This window comes from Ovis canadensis, chromosome 20, assembly GCF_042477335.2.
Source record: "Ovis canadensis isolate MfBH-ARS-UI-01 breed Bighorn chromosome 20, ARS-UI_OviCan_v2, whole genome shotgun sequence".
Lineage (NCBI taxonomy): Eukaryota > Metazoa > Chordata > Mammalia > Artiodactyla > Bovidae > Ovis > Ovis canadensis.
In genome coordinates, this window is record NC_091264.1 from 31,896,059 (window position 1) to 31,906,523 (window position 10,465).

Consider the following 10,465-nt stretch of genomic DNA (forward strand, 5'->3'; position numbering starts at 1 on the left):
TGGAGTCGGTAATGCCATCCCACCATCTCGTCCTCTGTCGTCCCCTTCTCCTCCTGCCTTCAGTCTTTCCCGCCATCAGAGTCTTTTCTCACGAGTTCTTCACATCAGGTGGTCAAAGTATTGGAGCTTCAGCATCAGTCCTTCCAATGAATATTCAGGACTGATTTCCTTTTTTAGGATTGACTGGTTTGATCTCCAGCTGTCCAAGGGACTCTCAAGAGTCTTCTCAAACATCACAGTTGAAAAACATCAGTTCTTCAGCACTCAACCTTCTTTATGGTCCAACTCTCACATTCATACATGACTACTGGAAAAATCATAGCTTTGACTATATGGACCTTTGTTGGCAAAGTTTTGTCTTTGCTTTTTAATATGCTGTCTAGCTTAGTCACAGCTTTTCTTCCAAGGAGTAAGTGTCTTTTAATTTCATGACTGTAGTCACCATCTGCAGTGATTTTGGAGTCCAAGAAAATAAAGTCTGTCACTGTTTCCATTGTTTCACCATCTATTTGCCATGAAGTGATGGGACCAGACGCCATGACCTTAGTTTTTTGAATGTTGAGTTTTAAGCCAGCTTTTTCACTCTCTTTCACTTTCATAAAGAGGCTCTTCAGTTCCTCTTTGCTTTCTGCCATAAGGGTAGTGTCATCTGCATACCTGAGGTTATTGATATTTCTCCTGCAGTATTGACTCCAGTTTGTGCTTCATCCAGTCTGGCATTTTGCATGATGTACTCTGCATATAAGTTAAATAAGCAGGGTGAAAATATACAGCCTTGATGTACTCCTTCCCCAATTTTGAACGAGTCCATTGCTCCGTGTTCAGTTCTAACTGTTGCTTCTTGATCTGCATACAGGTTTCTCAGGAGGCAGATAAGGTGGTCTGGGATTCCCATCTCTTTACAAATTTTGCAGAGTTGTGATCCACACAGTCAAAGGCTTTAGTGTAGTGAATGAAACAGAAGAAGATGCTTTTCTGGAATTTTCTTGCTTTTTCTATGATCCAACGGATGTTGGCAATTTAATCTCTGGTTCCTCTCTGCCTTTTCTAAATCAGGCTTGAACATCTGGAAGTTCTTGGTTCACGTACTGTTGAAGCCTAGCTTGGAGAATTTTGAGCATTACTTTGCTAGCATGTGAAATGACTGCAATTGTGCAGTAGTAGGTACTTCACAGAGGAGCTAAAGCAGAGGATTTGGGAGGGGGGTCTGGCCCTGGAAAACCCAATAAGGTCCTGGAGGGGAACACACCCTCCACCTCCACTGCCGCCCCCTCCTCCAAGCCTCCACCACCTCTCTCAGCCTCCCCACAGTACACCCCCTTTCCTGCTACACAGTCTGGTCTCCAGCAGGGGGACCTGTAAACCCAGAAGTTAGGTCATGACCCTCTTCGGCCAAACCTCCAAAGGCTCCCATCTCACTTGGGGTAAAACCCCAACCCCCTCAGGGGTTCAGCAGCCCCCCAGGACCTGGCGCCTCTCTCACCTCTGTCATCCCAGCTCCTTGAGCCTCAGCGTCTGTTCCGCAGCCATGCTGCCTCTTCCTCAAGCTGGGCATGTTCTTGCCTCAGATCCTCAGCATTGGCTGTCCTCTGGAGCCCTTTTCAGGCTTCCCAGGTGGTGCTAGTGGTAAAGAACCCATCTGTTGATGCAGGAGACTTGAAAAACACAACTTCAGTCCCTGGGTCAGGAAGATGTCCTGGAGGAGGGCATGGCAACCCACTCCAGTATTCTTGCCTGGAGAATCCCATGGACTGAGGAGCCTGGTGGGCTACAGTCCATGGGGTTGCATAGAGTTGCACATGACTGAGGTGCCTGAGCAGGCAGGAGCCTTTTTCTCCCAGAGCGGTCCCCGGTCACTCCCTCTCCTCCTTCGAGTCTGTTCAGGTTACCTTCCTGAGCACCCTCTTCAATGTGGCAGCCTCCCATCCCCGCCACCCTCCTCCGCCTGGTCTCTTCTCACTACCATATAATTGATTAATTTTGTTGCATGTCTTTCTCTACCCAGTAGAAGGTAAGTCCCCAAGAAGGCAGACATTTTTCTCTGCTGACTGCTATATTCCCATCTTCTAGAGCTGTACCTAGGCTGTAGGAAACACTCACCAGATGTTTGTTGAATGACTGAGAGGATGAAACGAGCAGCTGTGTTTGGTGGCACTTTGTAATCTGCTCAGCCCTAAGCTAATCGGATGGAAGCAGGATCTGCAGGGAGCCAGGCAAACGCATCGTGTCTCACTTCTAAGAACAATTTTCATTTTCCAATGAAAATTACACAAACTTAGGACAATAATTTCAAAAGTAATGAGACACAATTATCATTTTTTTTAAAATCCAAGGACACAAAGAGAAGGCAAAGAAATCTTAGACTACCTGTGTCCTCTGATGGGCTCAGTGCTTAAGATAAGACCATGGGGAAATGTGTGCACAGCTGTGCACCAGCGCTCCTGGCACCTTCTCACACACAGTCACACACGCACCCTTAGGAGGTGGGCCCCAGGGGCCAGAGATCTTGAGGGCGCCTTCCTCACCCTCCTCACCCTCAGTCACACTGTCCTGCGGTTCTTGCCTCCCAGGAGGAGCACATGCACGTAGAGACAAAGCATCTTGCTTCCGCCTCTGTGTCTTCAAGAAAAGAAGCCAGCCTCCATCTCCTTAGTACCCACACTTCCAAGGGGCCTGGCATCCCTGTTCCACCTCAGGCTGAAGGAGAAAGAGGAGAGGGGTATTTTGTCTGTTTCTCCAGGTGGGAAACAAGGCCCTGCGATTGAATCTTTGCCCACAGCTGAGGTGGTCAGGATGCAGAGCCAGCCATGGCTGGCCGCTCAGATCCTCGGCTCAGTGCAGAGGCCTGAGTTGGAGGGATGGGGCACTAAGTGACGGGAGCGGGGAGCCAGGGTGGTGTGCAGGTCAGTGTATCCAACTTATGTCCTAGTACCAGGAACAGAAGAGTACCCAGTGCATGACTGCAGTTAGATGAAATGTCCGGAAAGGGTGTGTTTAGAGAAACAGAAAGCAGACTATGGAGGGCTGGGCTGGGAGTGGGAGTTGGCTGCAGGGAGAATTTAGCAGAATTACACCAGTAATTGATAAATCAAATGGAAAAACAATTAGTAAGGATATAGAACATTTGAAAACTAAAACTATAACAAATGTCTTGCTCAGTTCAGTTCAGTCCGAGTCTTTGCAACCCCATGGATTGCAGCACGCCAGGCCTCCCTGTCCTCCCTGTTGCCAACTCCCAGAGCTTGCTCAAACTCATATCCATCAAATCAGTGATGCCATCCAACCATCTCATCCTCTGTCGTCCCCTTCTCCTCCCACCTTCAATCTTTCCCAGCATCAGGGTCTTTTCAAATGAGTCAGTTCTTCGTATCAGGTGGCCAGAGTACTGGAGTTTCAGCTTCAGCATGGGTCCTTCCAATGAATATTCAGGACTGATTTCCTTTAGGATGGACTAGTTGGATCTTGCTTGCTAACAAGTATCAATTATTGGGGTAATTTTGTCAAATCCTCCCTTTGACAGTGAATTAAAATTTTTTTCCTATAATTTTAACTATTTTTATTTTGTATTCTGAGACTAGTAGGTGAATACAAGTTCTGAGTGGTATCCTTTTTTGTCCTTATAAAGTTTGACCCACTTTATAAAATTCTTTTGGACTCATATATTTTTACACCTTTTGTTCAACCTTTCTGTGTTCCAAATGCATCTTTAGTAAGCAGCCTATATTTACATTTTTAAAAAGCTGATGGTCTGTTAATTAATGAACTTCATCCATTCTTATTTATTGTGATTCCTTACAGGTTTGGAAGCTTTCCCTATTATCTTCTTTTGTCCTTTATATTTAGTATACTTCCCTGCCACCGCCCCCCCCCAACCGCCATGCTTCCTTTGTTTGTTATGCTTCTCTTAAGTGGATTATTTTTTAAATATTTCAGTAACTGAAGAAGGCTTGTAGCTTCTTCCTGCTTTTCATTTTCTTTGTTTTATAATTCCATTAATTTATATATTTTTGGCTGTGCTGGGTCTTGATTTTTTCTCGGGCTTCCCTCTAGTTGCAGCAATCAGGGGCTATTCTCCAGTTGTGGTGCTCAGACTTCTGGTTGCTGTGGCTTCTGTTATGGAGCATGGGCTCTAAGTGAGCAGGCTTCAGCAGCCATGGGACATGGGCTCAGTAGTTGCAGCTCCCAGGTTCTAGAGCATGGCTCAATAGTTGCTGTGCATGGGCTTAATTGCTCCTCAGCATGTGAGATCTTCCCAGATCAAGGATCAAATCTACGTCTCCTGCACTCTCAGGCAGATCCTTCATGCCTGAGCCGCCAGGGAAGCCCCTTAAGTGGGCTTTTAAGTTGAGAGATAATTGACATGTTACATTTTGTTAGTTTCAGGTATATAATGATATGATACACCTGTGTATTTTGAAATGATCACCACAATAAGTTTAGTTCATGCCCATTACCACACATAGTCACAGATTTCTTTATTGTGTTGAGAGCTTTTAAGATCTATCCTGTTCAGTTCAGTTCAGTTGTTCAGTCGTGTCCGACTCTTTGTGACCCCATGGACTGCAGCACGCCAGGGTTCCCTGTCCATCACCAACTCTCAGCACTTGCTCAAACTCGTGTCCATCGAGTCAGTAATGCCATCCAATCACCTCGTCCTCTGTCATCTCCTTCTCTTCCTGCCTTTAGTTTTTCCCAGTATCAGGGTCTTTTCCAATGAGTCAGTTCTTCACATCAGGTGGCCAAAGTATTGGAGTTTCAGTTTCAGCATCAATCCTTCCAATGAATATTCAGGACTGATTCCCTTTAGGATTGACTGGTTTGATCTTGCAGTCCAAGGGATTCTCAAGAGTCTTCTCCAACACCACAGTTCAAATGCATCAGTTCTTCAGCACTCAGCTTTCTTTAAGGTCCAACTCTCATATCCATACATGACTGCTGGAAAAACCATAGCTTTGACTATATGGACCTTTGTCAGCAAAATAATGTCCAACTTTAGCAAATTTCAAGTATATAATACAGTTTGTTAACAACAGTCACCATTACCAGGACTTAGTCATCTTATTATCGGAAGTTTCTACCTTTTGACCACCTCAACTCACTTCACCCACCACCACACCCCACTCTGAAAGTGAAAGTGGAGTTGCTCAGTCGTGCCTGACTCTGTGATCCTTTGGACTGTGGCCCACCAGGCTCCTCTGTCCATGGGATTTTCCAGGTAAGAATACTGAAGTGGGTTGCCATTTCCTTCTCCAGGAGATCTTCCAGACCCAGGGATCAAACTCAGGTCTCCAGAATTGCAGGCAGACTCTTTACTGTCTGAGCCATCAGGGAATCCCCCCACTTCTGGTAACTACCAATCTTTTCTCTGTGTCTGTGATGCCTTTTTTTTTTTTTCAGATGTGACATATAAGTGACTTGATACACTATTTGTACTATTCTGTCTGACTTAGTTCACTCAGTTTAATGCCTTCAAATTCCATCCATGTTGCTGGGACTGGCTGGATTTCTTTTTCCATGGTTGAATAATATTCCATTGTACACACCCACAATCTTTACCAACAGTTCACAAGGGTTCCCTTTTTTTCATATCCTCACCAACACTTGTTATTTCTTGTCTTTTAATTAATTATTTTTTGGTCTGTACTGCACGTCCTGTCCAGGGACTGATCCCAGGTCCATGGCAGTGAAAGTTCAGAGTTCTAACCACTGGACTGCCAGGGAACTCCCTCTTGTCTTTTTGATAACACCCATCCTGCCAAGTGTGAGGTAGCATCTCATTGTGGTTTTGATTTGCATTTCCCTGAGTTGGCGGCAATCAGGGGCTACTCTCTAGTTGCTGTGCTTGGGCTTCTGGTTGCCGTGGCTTTTCCTGTCGCAGAGCATGGGCTCTAGGTGAGCAGGCTTCAACAGCTGTGGCACATGGGCTCAGCAATTGCAGCTCCCAGGTTCTAGAGCACAGGTTCAATAGTTGCTGTGCACAGGCTTAATTGCTTCTCGACATGTTAGGCACCTTTTCACATACATGTTGGCCATTTACATGTCTTCTTTGGAAAAGTGTCTATTCAAATTCTCTGCCCACTTTTAAAAAATATTTTCAATTCAATTAATTAATTAGTTGTCTGCACTGGGTCTTCATTACTGCACACAGGTTTTCTTTAGTTGCGGGGCATTGGGGCTATTCTTCTTGCAGTGCAGAGGCTTCTTGCTGTGGCTTCTTTTGTTGCAGAGCACAGACTCTAGGGCACTTGGGCATAGTAGTTGTGGCACATGGGTTTAGCTGTCCCGCAGCATGTGGAATCTTCTGGGACCAGGGATCGAACCTGTGTACCCTGCATTGGCAGGTGGATTTTAACCACTGGACCACCAGGGAAGTCTCCTCTACCCCTTTTTAAATTGGACTTTTAAAAGTTGTATGAATTCTGTGTATTTTTTAGATATTAGCCCCTTATCAGATATATGATTTGCGATATTTTCTCCCACTTTGTAGATTGCCTTTTCATCTTGTTGATGGTTCCCTTCGCAGTATGTTGAAAAGTGAAAGTGTTAGCTGCTCAGTTGTGTCTGACTCTTTGCAACCCCATGGACTTCTGTAGCCCATCAGGCTGTTCTGTTCATGGTATTCTCCAGGCAAGAATACTGCAGTGGGTAGCCATTTCCTTTCTCCAGGGGCTCTTCCTGACCCAGGGATCGAACCCTGGTCTCCTGCATTGCAGGCAAATTCTTTACCATCTGACCCATCGGTGAAGTAAGCCAAAAAAACATGAGGGGATACATAAAACAATGCTGGCTGAACACTGGCCATCAGGCAGCCTAGGACAGTGATTCCTGAAAGACGGAAACAAGCCAGGTGGAGGACTGCCTGCAGGGTTTCTAGGCTGCAAGCAGGAGGGATCCAGGCTAAGCATGGATCCTTGAGCGGAGGAAACAGAGAGGGGAGTCCAGGGAGTCCAAGGTAGCTAGTCTGCAGGACAGAGCACAGGATAGGAGAGAGTCCTGGACTTTCAGAGGGTTCTCCATGAAAGTCAGCTGAGGACTGATCAGCACACGTTGTGAGCAAACAATCTGAGGTGGGAAAAGAACCATCTGAAAGGAGCAGAGCGAACAAACTTCAGAGCTCACACAAGCTAGATGTCGTGCCTTTCCCTGCGGCTGGCATGGAAAGCTTCGTGATACATGGTGCACTGGGTAGATGATGCCAAAGGGTCTGCCTCAGTAGTGGGGAAGATTAGGCCCAAACTAGACACTGCTCACTTCCCTCCTAACAAAGACGTAAAACATAAGCCTCGAATGGACCAAATTAGGTAAATTAATTGCACCCCAGAACAAAGCTCAACAATGTTTACTGAAGCACAAAAATATCCAGGACCCCACAAGGTAAAATTAGCAATATTTGGCTAATGGAAAGCAATATTTGGAATGGAAAGGAGCAGAAAAATATGACCTACGGTACAGAGAAACATCAACTGAAATGGATTCAGAAATTTATCAGATAATAAATTTGTATACAAGTACATTAAAAGAGTTATTAAAACTATTCTATATGTTTAAGAAGTTAGAAGGAAAATTAAACATAGGAAAAAAATTTAAAAGGCCCAGATGGAACTTCTAGAGATATAAACTACAGTTAAAAAAATACATTGGATGGGATTCGAACCAGATTAGATGCTGCAAAAGCAAAGATTAAGAAACTTGAGTAAATAATGATGGAGGCTATCCAAAATGAAACACAGTGAGAAAAAAGACTGAGAAAAAAATGAACAAAGCATCAGTGAGCTGCAGGACAACTTCAAGCAGCCTAGTAGACAGGATATTGCAGTCCCTGAAGGAAAGAGAAGAGCAGAAAAAATATTTGAGTAAATCATGGCCAAAAATTTTCCAAACTTGATGAAAGCTATAAATCCACATTTACAAGAAGTTCAACAAACTCCAAGTGCAAGAAACTACACCAAGGTACATCATCAAATAGCTAAAAACCAGTGATCAAGAGAAACTTGTGAAACAAGCCAGGGTAGAAAACATTACACACAGAACAGCAAAGATAAGGATAACTGCAGACCTTTCATCAGAAGCAATGCGAGTTAGAAGACAGCACAGCAACATTCTAAAATACTAATAAAGCTCGGACTTCCCTGGTGGCCCAGTGATTAAGACTTCACACCGCCACTGTAGGGGCCGCAGGTTCGATCCCTGGTCAGGGAACTAAGATCTAAGATGCAGCACAGTGCTAAGAGGAAAGTTCATAGCAATACAGGCATACCTCAAGAAACAAGAAAAAAGTCAAATAAATAACCTAACTCTACAACTAAAGCAACCAGAAAAGGAAGAGTTGGAGAACCCCAGAGTTAGTAGAAGGAAAGAAATCTTAAAAATTAGGGCAGAAATAAATGCAAAAGAAACAAAAGAGACCATAAGATGCAGCACAGCAAAAAAAAAAGTGTTTTTTTAATAAAAAATGTAAAAACCTTAAAAAGAAAAAAAGTCAACCTAGAGTTCTAACCTAATACTCTGATCAAACTGTGTCTTATCTCTGCTTAAAATTCTTCAGTGGTTTCTTCTCAAAAGGTCTGGGCCTCCTGGACACTGAGTCTGGGGCAGGGATGCTCATGCAGCCGGCTTATGGGAAAGGCTCTGAGCTCACCATCTGAGGAGGGGTGAAGGAAGAAGCACTGGGCAGAGGGGACGCTGAGCTTTGACACAGACTCAACAGATGCCTTGCCTCATCCTATGGGGGTGGTTTATAAATGGGATGTCCCTTCCGAGCTGCCCTGAGGTGGGGTGAGGGGGCCAAGCCTTTGTACTCACAGCTCTATCATTGACCGGCTATGGGATGTCCCCCAGAAGGGCACGTGATCTTGGGCATGGCAACTCTCTTGGTCAAGGGCAATTCTGTAGAGGGAGTGAGCAGGGAGAGCTGGTCTTCAGCACCACAGGCAGCCAGGGAAGTGAGTCCCTGGATTCTGAAGGGGGACCTGGATGGCTCATCAGTTATCCAGCTTTCAAAACCTAAATGGAGAGGAAACACTCTCCTTACCTCAGCACACAAAGCCCTTCATTCATGACCTGGCACAAGGTCACCCCCAGTGCACCACATGCTGTCTTCTCAGCCTGGAAGTCCCTCCCACCCTTTGCCCTGGCCCCACTCATCAGTTGAGAAATCCCTACATATTCTTCAAATTACAGTTGAGTGCACCTCCTCCAAGAAGCCTCCTATGATTACTCTTGCAGATTCAGTGACCCTTCTTCCCAGCATGGAGGTTAGGGGCACAGACCCTGCGACCAGGGTTTGAATTTCAGCTCTGCCACTTGTTAGCTGTGTTTGTGTAACTTAAGGCAAATTACTCCACCTCTCTGCATCTTAGTTTCCTCATCTATAAAATGGGCATAATGACACAGACCTAGAGAACACAGGTGGGAAAGGATGAACTGGGAGATTGAGATTGACATGTATACACTATTGACACTATGTATTAAATAAATAACTCGTGAGAACCTACTGTATAACACAGGGAATTCTACTCAGTGCTCTGTGGTGACCTAAATGGGAAGGAAATCCAGAAAAGAGACCATATATGTGTATATTACAGCTGATTCACTTTGCTATACAGAAGAAACTAACACAACATTTTAAAGCAACTATACTCCAATAAAGAGTAATTTAAGGACTGCCCTAGTGATCCTGTGGTTAAGAATCCTCCTGCCAATGCAGGGGACACTGGTTCGATCCCTGGTCTGGGAAGATCCCACATGCTAGGGCAGCTAAGCCCATGTGGCACAACTACTGAAGCCCGCTCGCTTTAGAGCCCCTGCTCTACAAACAAGAGAAGCCATAGCAGTGAGAAGCCGGCATATCACAACTAGAGAGTAGCCCCTGCTTGCTGCAACTAGAAAAAGCCCATGTAGCAACAAAGACCCAACACAGACTAATTAATTAGTTAAAGCTAATATATAAAATAAAGTGGGCATAACAATAGTATGCTACCTCAAAGGGTTGTTATGAAGGTTAAATGAATCAACACGTGGAAACTCAGAACAGCGTCTGGCAAGAGTAAATCACTACTATTATTATTGCTGTCATCACGATTGTTGAAATTAGTGTGCATTTGTTGAGGACAAGAGGGATGGAAGGAAGGGAACTGAGAGAAACAAAATGCAAAGTATGCTCAGGGAATGTTGAGTAATCCAATATGTCCAGAAGGGTATTAATAGCTTCTCTGGGCTCATATTGTGGAGAATGCTTTATGTCACGGTAAGGAGTGTTCATCCCATTTGGTGAGAAAAACAAAGAGAGTTTGTCAACAGATGGGAGAAAGGGCCAAAGAAAGAAAGGTCCGGGTTGAGCCAGGAGGTAAGGAGGTAAGAGTTATAGGTGAGCGATGGTGTTAGAAGAAAAGGGGAGGGGACTTATGAGAGGATGGGTACAGGTGAGGGGAAATGAATTTAGAGGAAAATAATATGAATGTATGGA